This window comes from Rutidosis leptorrhynchoides, chromosome 3 (assembly GCF_046630445.1).
Source record: "Rutidosis leptorrhynchoides isolate AG116_Rl617_1_P2 chromosome 3, CSIRO_AGI_Rlap_v1, whole genome shotgun sequence".
Classification (NCBI taxonomy): Eukaryota; Viridiplantae; Streptophyta; class Magnoliopsida; order Asterales; family Asteraceae; genus Rutidosis; species Rutidosis leptorrhynchoides.
This window is the reverse complement of record NC_092335.1, coordinates 7,202,118-7,226,093: the sequence shown is the minus strand read 5'-3', so window position 1 is coordinate 7,226,093 and position 23,976 is coordinate 7,202,118. Positions and strand designations below refer to the sequence as shown.

Sequence of the window (23,976 nt, the reverse complement as noted above, 5' to 3'; positions counted from 1 at the left end):
ACATTCGTGAATCACCGGTCAACTTGGGTGGTCAATTGTCTATATGAAACATATTTCAATTAATCAAGTCTTAACAAGTTTGATTGCTTAACATGTTGGAAACATTTAATCATGTGAATATCAATCTCAATTAATATATATAAACATGGAAAAATTCGGGTCACTACAAAAGCATGGTTGAAAGCATCAAAACCTGATTCTATCACAACTTTCAATGAATTAAGAGAAAAATTCATTACACGATTTTTCCCACCAGCAAAAGCCGAAAGACTTAGAACTGAAATCACCACTTTTAAACAAAAGGCGGATGAAACTCTTTATGATGCATGGTAAAGATTAAAAAGAATGTTATGAAATTGTCCGCAACACGGATTGCAAAAAGGGCAAATAGTACAAACTTTTTATCGTGGCATTGATGAACATACTCCTGGTATATTAGATTCCTCCGCTGGAGGAGTATTTATGTACAAATCACCAAATCAAGCGTATGACATGTTAGAAGACATGTCAGTTCATACTTTTGAATGGACACTGTCTAGAGATCAACTACCTAGAAGGACGGTGGAAAGCCTTGAAGAAAATGAAAACAACAACATAACCATAGCTTCACTGTCGAATCAATTCAAAAAGTTTGGAAGAGAAATAGAGAAACTAAATTCAACAGTTTTAGCATTGCAAGTAGGATGTGAAATCTGTGGACAGCCACATTTCACGAAATATTGTGATATCAATGATCGGCCAATGAACTCAGTAGCACAAGTTAATTTTATGGCCAATCAAAGACAAGGCAATTTTCAAGGAGGGAATTCTAATTATCAACCTGCAAACCCAGGATATCAAAACCCGAAGAATTTTGCTTTTCAAAGAAATGGACCACCTGGCTTTTTCAATAGAAACCAACCTCCATTTCCACCTCAACAAAATTTCCAACAACAACCGTTACCTCAATTACCGTATCAACAACAAAATCATAACACGCAGCCAGTAGAGAAGAAATCTAACTTTGAAGAAGTTATGATGAATTTTGTCAAAAGTCAATCAGAAACGAATGAGCAAGTGAAGAGACAATTACATCAAGTCCAAACGGGAAACGAGCAAGTACAAAGGAATCATCAAGCGTCAATTCAAAACCTTGAAAGAGATATGGGAAGAATATCCCAATTGCTTGTTGAAAGGCAATCGAGAACTTTACCATCCAACACGCAACCAAACCCTAAGGGTAAGGAAACTCAAAATTCAAGTAATTTTTCGCAAGTTAATTCAATAACTACGAAAAGTGGGTTAACCATTAACCCCGATATTCCAAACCCTCATGCTCCTATTCCTGTTTCAAAAGACAAAGAACATGTGGTGGAAGAAAATACGATGTCAACCACAAGTGCACCAAAAACTCAAAATCAACCACCATTGAAGGTATACAAACCTCCAATTCCATATCCGCAATGTTTGAAGAAAGATAAATTACAAGCACAATCAACAAGTTTGCTGATATGATTAAGCAAATTTGTATAAATGTACCGCTTGTAGATGTTCTTGCGGGTATGCCGAATTATGGAAGGTTTATCAAAGATCTTATAGCAGACAAGGGAAAATATGCAGAAGTTTCAAACACATTCCTTAATGAGGAATGTTCGGCAATTTTACAAAAGCAAAATTTGCCACCAAAACTTGGATATCCTGGAAGTTTCATCATTCCTTGTCTGATAGGAGATTCAGTAATGTACGATGCATTAGCTGATTTAGGAGCAAGCATTAACCTTATGTCTCACTCCTTGTACTTAAAATTGAACTTAGGTGATTTAAAACCAACCAGGATGTGTATACGATTAGCTGATAGAACTTACAATTATCCTATTGGCATTGCTGAAAACCTATCGGTTAAAGTAAATCACTTAATCTTTCCTGCTGATTTCGTTGTTCTTGAAATGGAAGAAGATAGTAAGGTTCCCCTAATTCTAGGGCGTCCCTTTCTAAATACTGCAGACGCAATTGTGCTCGTAAAAGAGAAAAATCTCAGCTTAGGTGTGGGGGAGGATAGAATTATATTGAACATAGATAAGGCTATGAAATACCCTATGTCTCCTGATGACGAATGTTTCCAAATAGACATTGTTGATTGTTGTATTGAGGAAGAAATATAAGAACTATTAAATGTCGACACCTCAGATTTCACCCCGATGGGTGAAGGTGAAGATTTTGATGTCGATATAGAGTTAGACAAGCTGTTGAAGGTAGTCACTGATGAAGAATACGTAGAAGAAGAAATTCCCGGGGAAGATGAACCTTTTGAAGAAATTACCGATGGTAATAGGTTCCGGATAAAATCTTCCTTGGAAGAACCACCCACCTTGGAACTTAAAGAACTCCTGGAACATTTGGAGTATGCTTATCTCCAAGGAACGTCACAATTACCCTTAATAATTTCATCAAAACTTTCCGATGACGAAAAGGGTAGGTTAATGTCTATTTTAAAAACCCACAAAAAGGCAATTGCTTGGAAAACAACTGATATTCCAGGTATTAACCCTGCTTATTGTACTCACAAAATTCTAATGGAAGAAGATTTTAAACCCGTGGTACAAAGGCAACGGAGGTTAAACCCTAACATGAAAGAAGTTGTCAAAAAGGAGGTTATCAAATTACTTGATGCCGGGTTAATTTACCCTATATCCGATAGCCCGTGGGTAAGTCCTGTACAAGTAGTACCCAAGAAAGGGGGTACAACTGTTATTTTAAATGATAAGAACGAACTCGTTCCTACAAGAACAGTCACTGGGTGGAGAGTCTGTATAGACTATCGTCGTCTAAACGGTGCTACAAGGAAAGATCATTTCCCGCTACCATTTATCGACCAAATGCTAGAACGTTTGGCGGTAAAAGATTACTACTGTTTCCTTGATGGATTCTCCGGTTATTTTCAAATTCCAATTGATCCAAAAGACCAAGACAAGACCACATTTACTTGTCCATTTGGTACTTTTGTCTACCGACGAATGCCATTCGGATTATGCAACGCACCAGGCACCTTCCAAAGGTGTATGATGGTAATTTTTCATGACATGATTGAAGAAAGTATAGAAGTCTTTATGGATGATTTCTCTATTTTTGGAGACTCCTTCAACTCATGTCTCTCAAACCTTGAACGAATTCTAATTCGTTGTGAAGAATCAAATCTTGTTTTAAACTGGGAGAAATGCCACTTCATGGTGAAGGAAGGCATTGTTTTAGGACACAAGATTTCTCGAGCTGGAATGGAAGTAAACAAAGCTAATATCGATGTTATTTCAAAACTTCCTCCTCCAACTAATGTTAAGGGAATTCGTAGTTTCCTTGGTCATGCGGGATTCTATCGACGATTCATAAAGGACTTTTCCAAAATCACTCGACCCATGACTAAACTTCTTGAGAAAGACTGTACATTCGATTTCAACAACGAATATCTAAATGCTTTCTCCATTCTGAAAAAGAAACTTATGAATACACCCATTATGGTATCACCCGACTAGTCCAAACCTTTCGAGCTAATGTGTGATGCTAGTGATTTCACGCTGGGAGCTGTTTTAGGTCAACGTCAAGATAACAAATTTCAACCAATCTACTATGCAATTAAAACACTTACAAGAGCTCAGTTGAATTACACAACTACTGAGAAGGAGCTTCTTGCAGTAGTTTTCGCTTTCGATAAGTTTAGATCTTACCTTGTGTTATCTAAAACAATTGTTTATACCGATCATTCAGCCCTAAAGTACTTATTCAAAAAGCAATATGCTAAACCTACACTAATTCGTTGGATTCTTTTCCTACAAGAATTCGACATTGAAATCAAGGATAAAAAGGGTGCTGAAAATCTCGCTGCGGATCACTTGTCCCGTCTTTAAAATCCTAACTTAGAAACACTCGACGAATCTGTTATTCACGATACTTTTACAGACGAGTTCCTTATGAAAATTGAAACGGAAGAAGAAATTCCATGGTTTGCGGACTTTGCCAATTATCTAGCCGCAGGAATTCTTGTTAAAAATCAAACTTATCAGCAAAAGAAGAAATTTTTCGCTGATCTGAAGTTTTACTTCTGGGAAAGCCCTAATCTCTTTCGTATAGGATCAGATCAAGTTATTCGTCGATGTGTATATGGTAAAGAAGCTCAACAAATTCTAGAGCACTGTCATCAAGGACTGCCTGGTGGACATTTCGGACCAAGCTATACAGCTAAGAAGGTCTTTGACTCAGGTTTTTACTGGCCTACTATTTTCAAAGATTCTTACAACATGGTAAAATCCTGTGACGCTTGTCAAAGATCTGGAAATATCTCCAAGAGAGACGAAATGCCACAACAGAGCGTCTTAGTATGCGAAGTATTTGACATTTGGGGTATTGACTTCATGGGTCCATTCCCCGCCTCTAACAAATGCAAATACATTCTCGTATTAGTCGATTACGTTTCTAAATGGGCTGAAGCAAAAGCTCTACCCACTAACGATGCTCGAGTTGTTGACACCTTTCTTAAAAACCTTTTCTCACGTTTCGGGATTCCAAAAGCATTAATCAGTGATCGTGGAACTCATTTTACAAATCAATTACTCAATAAAGTACTTAAAAAGTACGGAGTTAATCATCGTTTCTCAACTTCTTACCACCCTCAAATGAGTGGCCAAGTTGAAAACACAAATCGAGGTCTTAAACGAATTTTAGAAAGAACAGTGAAGAATAATCCAAAAATCTGGCATCGAAAGCTAGATGACGCATTGTGGGCATTTAGAACCGCATTCAAAACGCCCATTGGTACCACTCCTTTCCGATTAATATATGGTAAGGCGTGTCATCTACCTGTCGAGGTTAAACATAAGGCATATTGGGCACTAAAAGAATGTAATACAGACCTTGTGGAAGCCAGAGTGTGATGACCCGGAAATTTCTGACCAAATTTAAACTTAATCTTTAACGTTTCTGACACGATATGCAAAGTCTGTAAAGTTGAATCTCAAAATTCTTGAACTATTCAATTACCCTTCGATTGTTCTCAACGATTCGCGAACAATTATATGTAAATAGATACCTACTATAATTTGAAAACGTAACAAAGTGTGGAGTATATGATACTGTGCATTAAACTTATTGGTTTGATTATCTGATTTATATATTTAACTACGAAGTTAAAAGATTATGCCAAACGATTGAATGAAAAGATATTTATTGAGTCCCTTAAGGATTATGATATTATTAAGGGTCTCTGTTGTGAGGTCCACGTTGATTTGGGAAATCATTCATGTTTAACGGTATTCGAAATTAATGGTAAAGTGTTTGTTTAAATAACGTAATTTAGACACATACAATAATAAGGAATATTAACTGTTAGAATTAGATATATGAATAACTTGCAAAATGTATTTTAAAACGTGTTTATATATATGTTACATATATATTTGATTTCAAATTAATTAAGGAAACGATTGTTACGCTCTCTTATGGATTCGATTGAAATTTAGATATGTCATATAGTACATAAAGAAGTAATAAATGCTAGTACATAAATGAACTACTTAGTTAAGTTTTAAAATAAAAACGTGATATGATATAATAAATTTGAGATTAATTTAATTATAAAATGTTTTGAGTAAAAAAGATACTATTATATATATATATGTATATGTATATATAACGAGGCGATAATTTATAGAAGTAAATGACCAAAGCACTCGAAAGTTTAAGATACACTTTGAGCGATATAGTTTATGGATAATTTAAGGCTATATTTTGACAAATGTACGTGACACGAAACGTAAAATGCAAGTTTTCTAAATGTACGAAAGGACATTCGAAAAACCGGAACTGGGACATAAGTCGAGTGACGATGTACGACTTATTGGAGCAAAAGTTACAAGTCCACTACGCACGGGAATAAAATATAATGTATAATTAATTAATTTAAATTATATATATTATATATATTATTATTAAATTATGTCGACAAACAAAAAGTTAAAACAACGTGAGCTGGATCAGAGGACCATGCGATCGCATGGGCTTGATGCCCAAAAACCATGCGATCGCATGGTGGGCTGGGACAAGTCAGATAGTATAAAACGCGAAGCCAGTGATCGAATTAAATTCATATTTATCTCTCTGCTTTCCATATTTATATTTAAATTTATATTATTATTATTATTATTATTATTATTATTATTATTATTATTATTATTATTATTATTATTATTATTATTATTATTATTAAGATTAATATTATTATTAATATTATTAATTAGTATTAAACATAAAATACTACGACGAGGTTATAAGCGTGTCACTTTCAAAATGGTTTTCAAGCGGGATAGAGCTAAGGAAATTATGGGTTATTGCCAAGGAGGTTATGGGTAATGTTCAGGGGTATATTTGTGAATCAAACCTAGTGTTTATTATCTCCGTTACGTCTACGTACTTTCCTACAATATTGAATCTCAATAATGATACGTAAGCACTCATATTTTATCTTTTATATATTAATTGTGTATCCATGTCTAGTGCTCGAGTATATATATTTATACATGCTTGTATGCTAAAATTCGTCGCTAAACAGTTTATAATGAATCACGAATTAAATACATATATTACTGGTAAAAGGTATATGATATACATGTTTTTGAAAAGCTGGCGAAAAATCAATGACTTTTCATTTAGATATCGAATAGTTTCGATGAACGGATTAAAAGATATGATCAACTGAATTATGATTGACGTTAATTGAAATTGCTTTTAAATCTGCAATTAAGATTTAAACAACTTGTTTACGAGATTGATAAAGTGGATTTTTAAATATTAACAACCGAGTAAATGAATTCTTATATAAGTTACATCTCGTTTTGTTGAACTATTGTCAAAATTTACTTTTTGAAACGACTACGGATAACTTTTGTATGTCGGTCTCGAGCATTAGGATTGTGATACACTATGACTTGACCTAGCTTGATAGACATTTATTGACCAACATATGTTCTCTAGGTTGAGATCTACGATTATTTAATATTTCGAGTTTCGGTCACATTACGATGAACAACTTTATGTGCTGCTAAGGTGAGTTTTATTGCTCCCTTTTTAATTGCTTTTGCAATATATTTTTGGGCTGAGAATACATGCAATTTATTTTAAACGCAATGGATACAAGTACATACTAAATTCTACACTGAGTTTGAACCGAAAATCCCTTAGCTTTGGTAACTAGTAACTACCAGTACATAGGATATGGACTGGTGGGTGCGAATAACAGTATATGGATCCATAGGGCTTGACATCCCCGTCCGAGCTAGAGCACTAGCCTTTTAACGGACGTGTGTTATTTGAGTTTAGAACACGTTGGTTTGCGTGTATTAAAACGAATGGGGTATTTATCATTATAACGTTAAAGCTTAGTTACCAGGGTGCTCTGTTACGTAGAATCTATTGACAAACTTTTGATAAACGTTTCTGGATGAAACAACTGAAATCTTGTGATCCACTTTTATATACAGATTATGCGAAACACTAAAACTATGAACTCACCAACCTTTGTGTTGACACTTGTTAGCATGTTTATTCTCAGGTTCCTAGAAGTCTTCCGCTGTTTGCTTATATGTTAGACAAGCTATGTGCATGGAGTCTTACATGACATATTTTTCAAGGAAACGTTGCATTCATCAAATCATCACCATGTATCTTATTTTGACTGCATTGTCAACGGAAGTATCATTGTAAACTATTATATTACTGTGATTGTCTATATGTAGAAATCATCAGATGATGAAAATCTTTGATTTAAATATTCATTTATGGTGTGCTATTTCAAAAGAATGCAATGTTTACAAAACGTATCATATAGAGGTCAAATACCTCGCAATGAAATCGATGAATGACTTGTTCGTCCATATAGATTTGGAGCGGTCGTCACAGTTGGTATCAGAGCGTTGGTCATAGTGAACCAGGTCTTGCATTAGTGTGTCTAACTGATAGTTGTTAGGATACATTCGTAAGTCTGGACTTCGACTGTGTCTGCATGTCAAAAGTTTTGCTTATCATTTCTTGTCGGAAATTACTTGCTTATCATTCCTAGTCTAGACACGTCTTACTGCATTGATTGCATGAATAGTGTATAGACAAAATTCGTATCATAGCGTATCTGCTAATTCATATCTTAGCGTATATGTTACTATAAACTTTATTTGACAGCTTTTGAAAGTTCCTCAGTAATTTACGGATCCCTTGTATTATATATAGGTATTCTATGTAATTAGAATATCATCCGATATCCAAAAATCATTTCATATCAAAAATCCTTTATCCAAACCGTGTAAGATGAATTCCGCATCTAGTTTGAATTCCTCAGATTCCGATAGCTATTCCGATATGGATTTCCACTCGAGCTCCGAAAGCAGCGTAACCGGAATGAATCAACCAATTAGCCATCATCTATTCAGGATGAATTGGGGATGGGTTCGTAATCTACTTAATCAGTGGAGGCAGGAAGAAGGCGATCCCTTCCATCCACCACATTCACCTCTTAACGAAGAACCTGAAGCACTTACCGGCGAACCCGTTCGTAACACCATTTTCACTCTCATTTCCAGAACAGCTCGCAACGACTACTTAATATCCAATATTGTAAATCTTATTCATCCGCTTGTCCGAACCGCCAATCCTCCGGGGGTAGTAGAAGAAGTCAACGAGCTTCATGCTCGGGTAGTGGCTTTGGAGAATATGGTGCAAGGGTTACGAACACCAGCAGCATAACCGGTACCACCATCATCAACACTAACAGTATCATTACCACCACCAACAATAACATCCCCATCACACACCTCAACATCACAATCTATACCTCGGATATCAACATCATACGCACCATAGATACTAAGGAGTACCAACAACAATAAACGATGAAGTATTGATTCATAACTTCATCGGAGAAACATTCTACGGCAATTATGTAATTTCTAAAGTTTAGAGATTATCTATTCTAGCCTTAACCATAAATCAGATAGAGTAGAAACCCTGATCGAAATGGTGTATGATTTACAAGCTAGACCTGTTATATTACAACATCAACAGTACCGTCAGCATCATCAGCACCGTCAGTACCATCTGCATCGTCAGCACCAGCAGCATCTGCTACATCACAAGCTCCGCCAGTTCAAGAAAGCACTGTGGACATCATTACGAATCAATAACGCGTATATTGTATCAACGAGTTATGAAATATTAACTCATTCCCTCTGAAGAGTTTATATGTATATCTTATATATATAAATTTTGAAACCATCATAAATCTTTTCGTACTAAGCTATTATGTATGAATTGAAAAAGGGTAAATATTACTCGGTTAGTTCATATTACTAATATGCAATGATGTACATCCTTCCTTAACAACTTAACCATTGTTAACTACAATCTCTGTTTCAACTTAATGTATTCCATTTCATAATAAACCAAGTGTATTATTCAATTACATAATTGATTTTACACTTTCATTTTCGATATACTCGAAACTTTCTAGAAAATATCATTTTTACCTTACGAAGTTAGCAAGAGTTCCATAAGCACCAACATGATTCACTGAGGAAATATCAATAAAACTGAATAACGAAGTATTGATTACATTAGTAAAATACTCCACGAAGATTATGTAATCTTTAATGTTTTAGAGATTAATCATTTCTAAGTCAAGCCGAAAATCAAATGAGCTTAATATGATATTAACTCATTAAATCCGTATTACATCTGAAGAAATATACATACATATATTTTCATAAAGACTGTAATGAAAATTCTTTTGTACAAAATATTACTTGTGAAATCTTTAACGGGTAGGTAATTCCCGAGAAATATATAAGTTCACAATTAATATGTTATACTGTACATTCTTCAACTTTGATTCAAAAAAATTATTAACTATGCTCACAGCGATATACAATCGTTTCCATACAAATTCAATTACATATTCTGATTTTGAAAAATCAGAATCCAAGCCAAGATTTAACAGAAAACATCACTCTTAGATTCTTACATCTTTCAAATACTATACTTTGACTTCAAAACTGTGCTAGAACATCACTTCTATTCATAAACCCAGAAAGAAAAAAAATTTGTATCGTTCAAAATTCTAGAACATCATATGTATCTTGACAATTACAATCTTCATGCAAACCCTTCAAACTTTTGAAAACACCTCGGATTGATAACTGACGATTCGGTTATGATAACTTTGAATGCTGATGAAGCAGCAAAAACTGTAAATGACCTTAACAGCCAAAAGTTTGATGATAAAGAATAGTGTATTGGCAAAGCTCAGAAAAAGAGAAGGTTTGGAACTGGAAAACGGATTGAGCAAAGTATGAAGGAGGCTGTGGATAAATCACAAAGACTAAACCTGCCTTCAAAGAATCCAAATGATTCAGTATCTGCTGAAGCCATTAATGAATACCTTGCTTCCGAATCTAAACCCTTGCGGACAATATGCTTCATCATCCTCTGATATTAGAAATTCTAAGATATCATCGTATCTTTCATTATAAATATCCTCCATATTTCTGGAGATAATTCCATAATCATTCTTATTGGAAATCAATTTTCTCCTTGCGATATCTAAGTAACATCATAAAAGAAACTATTTTAGTTTTTAAATTCTGAAATCGTCAAGTTTAAAATATGAATGTTTGAAGTAGTGTTGGGAACTGAAGCATGAATTAGTATAATATAATGACACTTGATCAACGTGATTATATTACAGTAAGTCATGTTGAGTTTCTAATGGAGCTTGATAAAGGTTCACAAATCACACCCTCATCATGAACCATGTTACATAACTCTTTTATTCTATTTAACCTCTAAACATATCAAGAAAATATTTTTCTTGATGATTCGGTCTTTTTCGAATATTCTGGTAATTTGACAAATCAAAATCGTGCCATTACGATTACCTTCTCAGAACATTAACTATGTTCATCCAAAACTCCATACCTACGAATTCTGGACCATTACAAGAGATGCCTAATCGCAAGAAGAAGAAACGAAGGGACAAAGCTCCGAAATAGAAATTGGAGTATAAATCGCAGCAAATAGGAGGGAGTATTAACTGTGAATGACAATGATTATAGAAGACAGAAGTAGGGACATTGAAATATAAGGGGAGATATAAAGCTCGATAATAAACCCGAAATTACAAACCGTGTATATCAATGCGTATAGCAACATAAAGACACGGGAGAATGAAAAACACTATAACCCCAAGGTAATGGTAGAAGAAAATAACTTTCTCTGGTGGTAGATGAAAAAGAAGAATGACAGATATGAAAGTTAGGAGTATATCAAGAATCAGAACTGGATGAAGCATTTTCACAATCTATTAAGAAGTATTAAATAATAAAGAAGATTATAAGAGTGGTGAAAATAAATGAAACGGAAGAGGTCAATTTATAGCGAAATATCAGACATAGCAATCGAGGCAGATTACGCATTTAATCAAAGAAAATACTAATATCCGCAAATTCCGAAGAATCAAATCTTATTTAGATAATGAAGATTTTATATTCCTTAAATTCCGGAAATCAGTCGTTACTACGTCAAGAGTTAAAACGAATCTCTATTTCTCATTTCACTCTTTTACGATAACTTCTTTCATACGCTTCGAGTAATCAAATTATTTTATACATATTATTGAATGGTGATAAAATTCTATTTACCAACTCATATTCGTTATGAAAACATTTTTATTGTTAGCCATGACGACCTCACTCAAATTTCGGGACGAAATTTCTTTAACGGGGAGGTACTGTGATGACCCGGAAATTTCTGACCAAATTTAAACTTAATCTTTAACATTTCCGACACGATATGCAAAGTCTGTAAAGTTGAATCTCAAAATTCTTGAACTATTCAATTAACCTTCGATTGTTCTCAATGATTCGCGAACAATTATATGTAAATAGATACCTACTATAATTTGAAAACGTAACAAAGTGTGGAGTATATGATACTGTGCATTAAACTTATTGGTTTGATTATCTGATTTATATATTTAACTACGAAGTTAAAAGATTATGCCAAACGATTGAATGAAAAGATATTTATTGAGTCCCTTAAGGATTATGATATTATTAAGGGTCTCTGTTGTGAGGTCCACGTTGATTTGGGAAATCATTCATGTTTAACGGTATTCGAAATTAATGGTAAAGTATTTGTTTAAATAACGTAATTTGGACACATACAATAATAAGGAATATTAACTGTTAGAATTAGATATATGAATAACTTGCAAAATGTATTTTAAAACGTGTTTATATATATGTTAGATATATTTGATTTCAAATTAATTAAGGAAACGATTGTTACGCTCTCTTATGGATTCGATTGAAATTTAGATATGTCATATAGCACATAAAGAAGTAATAAACGCTAGTACATAAATGAACTACTTAGTTAAGTTTTAAAATAAAAACGTGATATGATATAATAAATTTGAGATTAATTTAATTATAAAACGTTTTGAGTAAAAAGGATACTATTATATATATATATATATATATATATATATATATATATATATATATATATATATATATATATATATATATATATATATATATATATATATATATATATATGTGTGTGTGTGTGTGTGTGTGTGTGTGTATATGTATATATAACGAGGCGATAATTTATAGAAGTAAATGACCAAAACACTCGAAAGTTTAAGATACACTTTGAGCGATATAGTTTATGGATAATTTAAGGCTATATTTTGACAAATGTACGTGACATGAAACGTAAAATGCAAGTTTTCTAAATGTACGAAAGGACATTCGAAAAACCGGAACTGGGACATAAGTTGAGTGACGACGTACGACTTATCGGAGCAAAAGTTACAAGTCCACTACGCACGGGAATAAAATGTAATATATAATTAATTAATTTAAATTATATATATTATATATATTATTATTAAATTATGTCGACAAACAAAAAGTTAAAACAATGTGAGCTGGATCAGAGGGCCATGCGATCGCATGGCCTTGATGCCCAAAAACCATGCGATCGCATGGTGGGCTGGGACAAGTCAGATAGTATAAAACGCGAAGCCAGTGATCGAATTCAATTCATATTTATCTCTCTGCTTTCCATATTTATATTTAAATTTATATTATTATTATTATTATTATTATTATTATTATTATTATTATTATTATTATTAAGATTAATATTATTATTAATCTTATTATTATTAATATTATTAATTAGTATTAAACATAAAATACTACGACGAGGTTATAAGCGTGTCACTTTCAAAATGGTTTTCAAGCGGGATAGAGCTAAGGAAATTATGGGTTATTGCCAAGGAGGTTATGGGTAATGTTCAGGGGTATATTTGTGAAATCAAACCTAGTGTTTATCATTTCCGTTACGTCTACGTACTTTCCTACAATATTGAATCTCAATACTGATACGTAAGCACTCATATTTTATCTTTTATATATTAATTGTGTATCCATGTCTAGTGCTCGAGTATATATATTTATACATGCTTGTATGCTAAAATTCGTCGCTAAACAGTTTATAATGAATCACGAATTAAATACATATATTACTGGTAAAAGGTATATGATATACATGTTTTTGGAAAGCTGGCGAAAAATCAATGACTTTTCATTTAGATATCGAATAGTTTCGATGAACTGATTAAAAGATATGATCAACTGAATTATGATTGACGTTAATTGAAATTGCTTTTAAATCTGCAATTAAGATTTAAACAACTTGTTTACGAGATTGATAAAGTGGATTTTTAAATATTAACAACCTCGTAAATGAATCCTTATATAAGTTACGTCTCGTTTTGTTGAACTATTGTCAAAATTGACTTTTTGAAACGACTACGGATAACTTTTGTATGTCGGTCTCGAGCATTAGGATTGTGATACACTATGACTTGACCTAGCTTGATAGACATTTATTGACCAACATATGTTCTCTAGGTTGAGATCTACGATTATTTGATATTTCAAGTTTCGGTCACATTACGATGAACAACTTTATGTGCTGCTAAGGTGAGTTTCATTGCTCCTTTTTTAATTGCTTTTGCAATATATTTTTGGGCTGAGAATACATGCAATTTATTTTAAACGCAATGGATATAAGTACATACTAAATTCTACACTGAGTTTGAACCGAAAATCCCTTAGCTTTGGTAACTAGTAACTACCAGTACATAGGATATGGACTGGTGGGCGCGAATAACAGTATATGGATCCATAGGGCTTGACATCCCCGTCCGAGCTAGAGCACTAGCCTTTTAACGGACGTGTATTATTTGAGTTTAGAACACGTTGGTTTGCGTGTATTAAAACGAATGGGGTATTTATCATTATAACGTTAAAGCTTAGTTACCAGGATGCTCTGTTACGTAGAATCTATTGACAAACTTTTGATAAACGTTTCTGGATGAAACAACTGAAATCTTGTGATCCACTTTTATATACAGATTATGCGAAACACTAAAACTATGAACTCACCAACCTTTGTGTTGACACTTGTTAGCATGTTTATTCTCAGGTTCCTAGAAGTCTTCCGCTGTTTGCTTATATGTTAGACAAGCTATGTGCATGGAGTCTTACATGACATATTTTTCAAGGAAACGTTGCATTCATCAAATCATCACCATGTATCTTATTTTGACTGCATTGTCAACGGAAGTATCATTGTAAACTATTATATTACGGTGATTGTCTATATGTAGAAATCATCAGATGATGAAAAACTTTGATTTAAATATTCATTTATGGTGTGCTATTTCAAAAGAATGCAATGTTTACAAAACGTATCATATAGTGGTCAAATACCTCGCAATGAAATCGATGAATGACGTGTTCGTCCATATAGATTTGGAGCGGTCGTCACAGGAGAAAATCGATTCTTACAATAGCATGAATTAGACGAGCTAAGACTTCAAGCATATGAAAACTCGAGATCTTACAAAGAGAAAACTAAGAAATGGCACGATGCTCGCTTAAAAGAGAAGAAAACATTTGAACCGGGAGACAAAGTTCTAGTTTTTCAATCACGTTTTAAGTTTTCACCTGGGAAACTTAAGTCTCGATGGACGGGACCGTATGAAGTAAAACACGCATTTCCATCTGGATACGTAAAGTTATATGGAAAGAATGGTGGTACTTTTAATGTGAATGGTCATATACTTAAATTCTATTATGAAGGGTTCAATAACACTGAAAGAGATGACATCACATTCTATCCCAAGGACCAATGAATACAGGGTAATTTTAGCTAACCACTCGCCTTCTTAAAATGTTTCAAAATATTTTGAGAGTGAAGCCCGATTGGTCTTTCCCTAGCAGACACTAAAGAACTAGTCTTCTCCCTCCATTCTGAATTTTTTTTTAAATTAATATGTTTTTTAAATTTAAGTTTTGTGTGAATTTTAAAAACAAAATTTACTTTATTTCATTAAGTTAAAAAAAATGATTTCTAAAATTCGTCGTGAGTTGAACACTAGGTCGTAGAACCGAAATTGCTTTACCCAAGGACGGGGCGAAAAATTTTGTTATCATTATTTTTTTTAATATTATTGATCTAAAGTATGCCAAAAATATTATATGGATATGGGGTAATATACCAAACTTCAAAAATATGTATATATGTTTGTAGTTTATATTATGTACAAATAAGGGTAAAAGACGCATTTTTAAAGACTGGTATTAAGTTCAGCAAAAACAACCAATTTTTGTCAAAACATATGAAAAGATGACGAAAATTTTGGGATAACGGACAAATCAACACCGCAAGTTACGACTTTTTAGCTAAAGAGGTTTTAACTCCCTTTCTATTCTAATTGCAAGTGAGGGCATTGCATGATCTCAAGTGTGGGGAGGGGTTATAAATTCTCTCGGGTTTATACACTTGACTTATTTTCTAAATTTTGTGAAAATTTTAAAAAAAAATTTTAACTAAATGAATTCAAATCTTGTTTAATATGTTTATGAACGATAAAACTAGGTGCGGGTACCAAAATTATTGTTAACCTTAAAAAAAAGTACATAAATTGAGAAATAACTAAAACGCTTGAATTTATTTATTATAAATAAAAAGACGCATGAAAAAAGCCAAGTGTGGGGAGATTTGTCAATATATATGAACTGTTATCACATTTTGTACGAAGTTTATTGCAGGTACTTTTGCTTTGGGCTGTATAAATTTGTTTTACCCATTAAATTTTGAAAATTAAAGAAAATATGGATCTACACGATGAATCAATTCCATCATTAAAATGAAGTAAAGTCTTCAGAAAAAGAAACGCGCTTCTTGATTTAGGTCAGGAAGTTGTCGTCCAGACCAGTTGTAGAGTCTACGAAAAACCTTGAAAAGTTTTCTCGAAAATCAGCTAGAAATCCACGGACCTCAGCATCAAACAGGGTCGCCATGTGGTCAGACTTATCCTAACCATGAGAGGATCTGTCTCGTAAAATGGGGAGGGCGCCGTGCAAATTAGTTTGATAAGACTAATGAATCAGACCCCCAGAAAGGATAATCTCCTTAAAGATTAAAAATCAACTTTTAAGCCTGATATTACTCAATCCTTGAGATTGACCTTAAAGATTGAGAATTACAAACTCATGGAATTCAATGATATCTAAACTCGAGCTTGAACGAGAAAATATTTTGATCAAATTAAAATCGATTTGTTTTCTGAAAACCCATTTTCAATGCGCTCATTACCATTGAACGTAAAATCCTAAGAATTCATCAGAATTCATTAGGTCACCTGAACTAAATCGGGTGTCAACCGTAAGAACGGTGGTTGCATAGCATGGTCGAAGATAGGACCTTGTGCTAGACCGAAAAATTATAGGGTGATCCTTACTTTTCTCCTACAAAGGATAGTAATTGCATCCGACACGTTGTTGACCATAATCAAATGCATGTCATTAGACATTGCCTTAACAGTTGCTTGTTCATCGCTTTCCTTTACAACCGGACGGTAGTTTACTGAAAGGTAATATACGGGACAAGTAAACTGGACGTGTGCTTTCCTAATACAAGGATTAGCAAGTGGGTGACACAAAACCATAAGTTTTGAGCTAAAATTTTAAAAATTTGAAACCCACAAAACCCACAAAATCATTTTGCTAACACCGGTGAAGGGTTATTCCAGAAAACTTGTCTAGGGTAAAATCTAGCTTAAATTTTCAAAATATCAAAAGTTTTCATAAAGATCCAATTTCCTTAAGGATCTATATTTTCATAATCATGTGGGACTTTAAACCGCCGTTCAAATGTGCACTTTGCTTTGGAAACCGAAAGTAAATCGGCTATTTGATTGCAAGTGTCGTTGACCTGAACCCGAGGCAACTGTGGATGGCACACCCACCTTTAACCATGGTTCTATTGTTACTATCATTGTTTATACCGTCGTACCAAAATCACTGATGTATAAAGTGTGGAGAATAAAGAAGTGATTTGTGTGAAGTTTGTTTTATTTCAAGATATATATTGCTTGAGGACAAGCAACGTTCAAGTGTAGGGATAATTGATATTGCTCCAAACGAACATATATTTAGTCACAATATCGTTCCAAAATGTAATGTTTTTAATTGTAATTTCCTTATTTTTAGTTGCAATTGTTTAAATAAATAAGTGCGAAGACGAAAGACGAAGATCGCTCAAAAATGAAGATTTAAAGTCGAAAACGAAGATTTAAAAGGCAAAAACGTCCAAAATGCTCAAACGTACAAGTTACACTCCAAGTGGTTTAAATTATCGAAGAAAAACGTCTAAAGATTGACAAGAATGCAAGTCGCGGAACGCAAATTACACGATATTAAATTGTACGAAAAGACGTTCGAGAAACCGGGACTGAGACATAAACCGGGCGTAAATGTACGAGACATCGGAGCCAAAATTATGAGTTAACTATGCACAAGAATATAATATAATATTTAAATAATTATATAAATTATTTATATATTATATATATTTTTATAATATGTCGACAAGTAAAAATCCAAAAAATTGTGAGCTGGATCTGGCGGCCATGCGATCGCATGGGAAATAGGCATAAAACCCATGCGATCGCATGGGTTACTGTAGCAGGCCAAAATCCTATAAAAAGGCAGTTTGATCGAGAGTTTTATACACAATATTTTCATTTCTTCTCTGCATACTTATATTTATATTTATAATTATAATTTTAATTTAAGTTTATTTTAATAATAAGGTTATTGTAACGTTTAATTTACGGGTTTTAAATCAGAGTTCTGTCCGTGTACCACTACGCTAATAATATCGCTTTTTACCGTTCCAACTCGCTGTAAGTCTCCACGTCCCAACTTTATTTTCGCATATCGTTATTATCGTTGTTATCGTTGTTGTTGTTGTTATTATTATTATTATTATTATTATTATTATTATTATTATTATTGTTATTATTATTATTGTTATTATTATTATTGTTATCGTAATATTTATTATTATCGTCGTTATTATTGTTATTTATTTATTATTGTTATTATGTCTATTTCATATAAATTATATTTTTACGCCGTTATAATGTCCAACTAAATATCCATAGTGGTAACTAAAATGTAGAACCTCTGGACAAATGGATTGAACCATATTATAATATTATGATGTAACTTTGACTATTTTTAATATTAAGTTTAATCACCGACCCATTGTTATATAATTTAATATTTTCACCCTTATCACATAATTTATTAAAATTGATAAACAAAAGTGCATTAAATTGACATAAATTATGCTTCAACACCTCGGTGATCTAGACGGACATATGGACAAATTATTGACAACAATTTAGAAGTGTGATTTGATGGTTTGGGTAATATTATAGCTTATATAATCGTGTAATTATAAAAAGGGTAAGACCGTTATAATTTTGGTTTTAACGAAAGTAAAAACTGGATTAAATCTTAATTTAAATAATCGGGGTATAATTTAATTCGCTAAAACGAGATCGAAACGAAAGTTAGATTTAATTTTAGTTAGTTAAATCTTTATAAATCGGAAGATAAAATATAATGATATATATTAAAACATCATAACCGGACTTAAAAACAATCCATAAATCCAGAGGGGACATATTTTAGTAGCCACTACTTTACCTTATTTTAAATCTCTTCAATTTCACTTTTTACCATATAGTAAATTTTAATTACTTTTTACTGTTTTGCTATATTGCCATGAAAAACCTTATTTCTTCTATTTTGTCAAATTAGTTAAATTGTATTTTTATTGTCGTTAATTTAGTTATTTCGTTTTAGTTAAATTTAAATTCCGTTCAATTAAGTAGTAAACCCTAATCCAAAATCCCCCTTTTAATAGATTAACTTTTAGCGATTAAAACCTTGAAAACTCCATTTCCCTGTGGAACGAACCGGATTTACCAAATAAACTATTACTATACGGATAGGACAAAGTTGCCTATATGTGTGAAATCAATCCGAAATCATAAGAACACCATATAATCACAACCAATTCGTGTAATAAATTCAATCTAAATTCGATCAAAATAAAAGGACACGATGATCACGCACATCACAGGTATACTAATATTAATATTAACATAATATTGAACGGAACATTGAAATTAGATATGATGTGTGTAGACAAAGGAAAATACCAGTTGATGCATATTAGTATCCGTAATGCGTTTGATGCAAGATGGAAAACGCATGTGTGGTACCATTGTAAGCAGTTTAAGGTGGGTTGATGTATTATTGGTATGTGTTACTTCATCTTCAAACTTGGTCAAGCACACTTTCTCATCATAAATCGTTAAATACCAATAAGCTTGTTGTATTGGAGTAAAGCAAATGAAATTACCATGTTTTAAATTTAATTGTTGCATTATTGAAGGCCAACCATTGCTTATGAATCCTATCTCACATTCTTTGGTAATTTTAACTTTGAATTCAACACTGTTACAGTTGATACAGACATTCCTCTTTTTCACTTTTTTCTTAAACTGTTCACGGATAAAATGTTTGGAAAGTTGTTGTAGATTAATCATTCAACAATATAACGTTGATCAATATGTGAACTTTGAAGTTGAAGTACTATAAACAAACGTATTAAGTGATAATTGTATTAAGTTTATAGAAATACCAATTATTCTTTTTTATGTGTGAATGATCTGAACAATAAAACATGATAGAGGGGTGACAAGGGATTAGGTCAGTTGGGTTATGTTTTTATATAACATGGGTTGATTGGAGAAGTTTTAATCTTAAATGAGTTAGTGGGTCAATTGGAACATACAGGAAGAAAACATGAATCAAATGGGTCAAAAGATAACCCAAATTGTACTTTAACTTTCAACTTCATCAACATATCTCGCTCCCTAAACACTAAACCATAAACCTAAACTTTAAATCTAAACCTTAAACATACTAAACTCTAATCCCTAAACGTTAAACAATAAACCCTAAAACCTAAACCTTAAACCATAAACCATTATTCTAAAATATAAACCCTAAACCCTAAACCCTAACCTCTAAACCATAAACCCTAAACACTAAACTCAATACACTAAACTCTAAATTCTAAACCCTATATCCAAACCTTAAACTCGAAGCCCTAAAACCTAAACCAACCCTAAACCTAAACCAGCAACTCTTTACTGTACACATTAAACCCTAAACCTTAAACCCTAAACTTTAAATTCTAAACCCTAAACCCTAAACCTTAAATTCAACCCTAAACCCTAAACCTTAAACCATATACACTAGACCCTAAACTCTAAATCCTATACACTAAACCCTAAACCCTATATCTATACTCTAAAACATAAATTGTAAAAACAAAACCCTAAGCCCTATATCCTAAACCTTAAACCATAAATTCTAAAATGTAAACCTTAAGTCTAAACCATAAACTATAAACACTAAACTCTAAACCCTATACACTAAACTCAAAACCCTGAACTCTATATCTAAACCCTAAACCCTAAATCCTAAATCAACCCTAAATTAACCCTAAACCACCAACTCTTAACCATACACACTAAACCCTAAACTCTAAACCTTAAACCCTATACCCTAAACCCTAAGCCATAAATTCTAAAATTTAAACCATAAATCCTAAACTATAAAACCTAAACCCTATACACCAGACCCTAAACCCTAAACCCTATATCTAAACTCTAAACACTAAACCCTAAACCAAAAAATAATACCTAAAATAAATAAGAGATAACATTTAATAACTAATAAAAACCCGCAAATTCGCGAGTTTAAAAAAAATACCAATTTCACATTGGAGCTATTATGATAGATAGAGTGATTTGGCAATTTAACACTGGAGTTAATACCAATTTAACATCGCACTTTATACTATTGCAGATAAATACACTTATTTTTATAAAACAAACAAATAATCTGTCTATTGCATAAACATCAACGCAAAAGATTTGCATGACAATTCAAACCATTAACATATAATGCTTCATAAACTTATCTACATACCAATTAGCTGTAGTAAGTGTCAAGAAAAAAATTGTTAACGTACGTCTGCTCAAAATCCGTTTAAAATAATTTGTATATACGGACTTGCGCCAATTGCAAATATGTATTACATTAAAATTAGTCGAATAACATTTCAAGTGAGCTGTTGTCTTGTTGATGGTCATCAATTGTTGCTCCATTACAACCTCCAATTGAATTATAAGTATATGCAAATGGATGTACAATAGAATATGAAACATGTACAATATAATAACACTAAAAAGGTATTAAAAAATATAAAACATATTTGTAGGTTATGATACCTGACCAAATGTCGTATTGGCTCAATCAGCGCTCGAGATATTGCGGGAACACCCATTTGACAACGCCATTGAACCAAGATATATAAGATAATAAAATTAAGGATCCGAGAGAGGTTATAAAGTTTGATATCGAGGATAGCGTAATCTAAATGCAAAGGATACTTTACTCATAGTGAACTTATTGTTGGTCTTTGCTTACATTTGCAGTCAAGATCCATCTACAAATGCATGAAAATGTAAATATAGGCGCTCTAATGAGCATCGATGAGTAATTGTAAGTACCTATGTTTTTGAAGATTTTATCTGATGGTCTGATGGTCCAGCCTGCTTCATTGACAAGTGAACCTGACAAGTAAGTCATCATCATAAAGGATTTTTGAGGACACATATTTTGTGCATTTAAGCATGTTAATCAAATTGTACATAAGATATGGAGATAACTTTAATATGTAGTTGCCCATATTGACACCTACTCTACTGAATTAAAATCAAACTTTTTCGATTTAAAGGAATGGTCAAATAGTAATTCCTTCTTTATTAAAACTAACCTCATAGCGAGAACCATTTCCCATGAGATTCGATGCATGGAAGTTACTCGTGGCTTCATTAAGTTCATCCACAACACACCAGTGTGCTCCTAAGTTCTGCCACGAAATGTACCTTGCCTACATTTATAGTCAATTAGTTAGAGAGATTTTTTTTCTTCTTATTTTGACCCACTAATACAAATTCAAGCAGTCACTTGATATATGACTATAGCTAAGAATTAGTAACACATGTGCAACTTCTTATAAAACTTCAACCTTGTAACCGACATATCAAATTAACCTACAGAAGAGTCGTTATTCCCAGTAATATATAGTAATTTCGCACAAAAGGAAACATAAAAGAACACATACAATATGAACAACATGTGTGAGCCATTTAATGGTATAAGCGGCTGAACCCTTTTCAATTTTAAATTCTAATTTTAGGTGTTATAGCACATCCGTAATTAATAATGTTACTTTGAATTTAAATTTGGGCTGAAACTGATGTAAATGGATACAATTTGTGGATGATTCAAGTTGACAAACCGTCGTCAACTAAAAGTGGACCAATGAGGGTTAAGTCCAAAGATTACATAGGCGGAGGATGATGAGTTCAATAAATTGGAAGTATATGTTTATAATATAATCCATAAATGGCATACTAATAATTTATCAACTATTAAAAAAATAAGTAAAAAAGGTTCAGGACAACCAACCAAATCAACCTCTTTTAACTCCGTATGAAATGACATATCAATATATCATCCAACCAAAGTAGTTTCGCCCACCTCTGTTACAGGATCTTGATAAAATCTTAAGTTGCAAAAAATTTAGTTGGACTAAAATACTCAAAAGGTCTAAGAAAGACCTGTGCAGCTGTAGATATTTTAGCGTTCAAAAACTGGCCATATATACTATACAATCTCTATTTTTCGGCTTCTTTTGTTTTCAAGAACGCGAAAAATTTACTGGATTATGTTGATACACCTCGAAATTGCATGCTTAATTTCCTACCATGTCTATACCAAGCCATGTCAGCACCACCACCTGCCCAAATTGTACACTTAAGTTGGTTTTCAACACACTTGGATTTTAACTATGTGATAAGAAGTAAACTCATAGCCAAGTTTATCTGGATCAATTTATAGGACTCACCAAGGTGTCAAGACACACTGCTTTACAATTTTATCTAAATCTATATTTGCTATGTAAAAAGTTATATTTTAAGGGATTTTCGATCAAGCATGCGTAAGCACATTAAAAATATGCTTAAAAACTCATATTGACATCGACAATCAATATAAAAAGCAGATTAATAAACCATGCAACTACTATTATTAATCAGCAAGTAAGATTAGGCAAACTTGTCATCAGCATCGACATGTACTTTAATGTACTAAAATTAAAAGACAGACACTTAAATAAATTAAGCACATAAACATATAGTATATACCAATGTAAACATGTTCAATATGTTCTCGTAAAACCCATTTGAACCGTTTTGTGAATTCTACTTACCGGCCACCACCGACACCAAGCCCTTGTCTACTGTGATTAAAGTGATATTTCTCCATTTCTCCATTACATCTATACTTTTGGTAGTAAAATAAGTTCTTTTATCTGACCATGGTT

The 23,976-nt window shown here is 32.7% G+C and overlaps 1 non-coding gene across 1 annotated transcript; it reads right to left on the bottom strand.

Annotated features, from left to right (window-relative positions):
- Positions 1–267: 267 nt before the first annotated feature.
- Positions 268–374, bottom strand: LOC139903740 (small nucleolar RNA R71). Its single transcript, XR_011778535.1, has one exon. It is a non-coding gene; the product is annotated as a small nucleolar RNA R71 (small nucleolar RNA).
- Between the last annotated feature and the right edge of the window lie 23,602 nt (positions 375–23,976).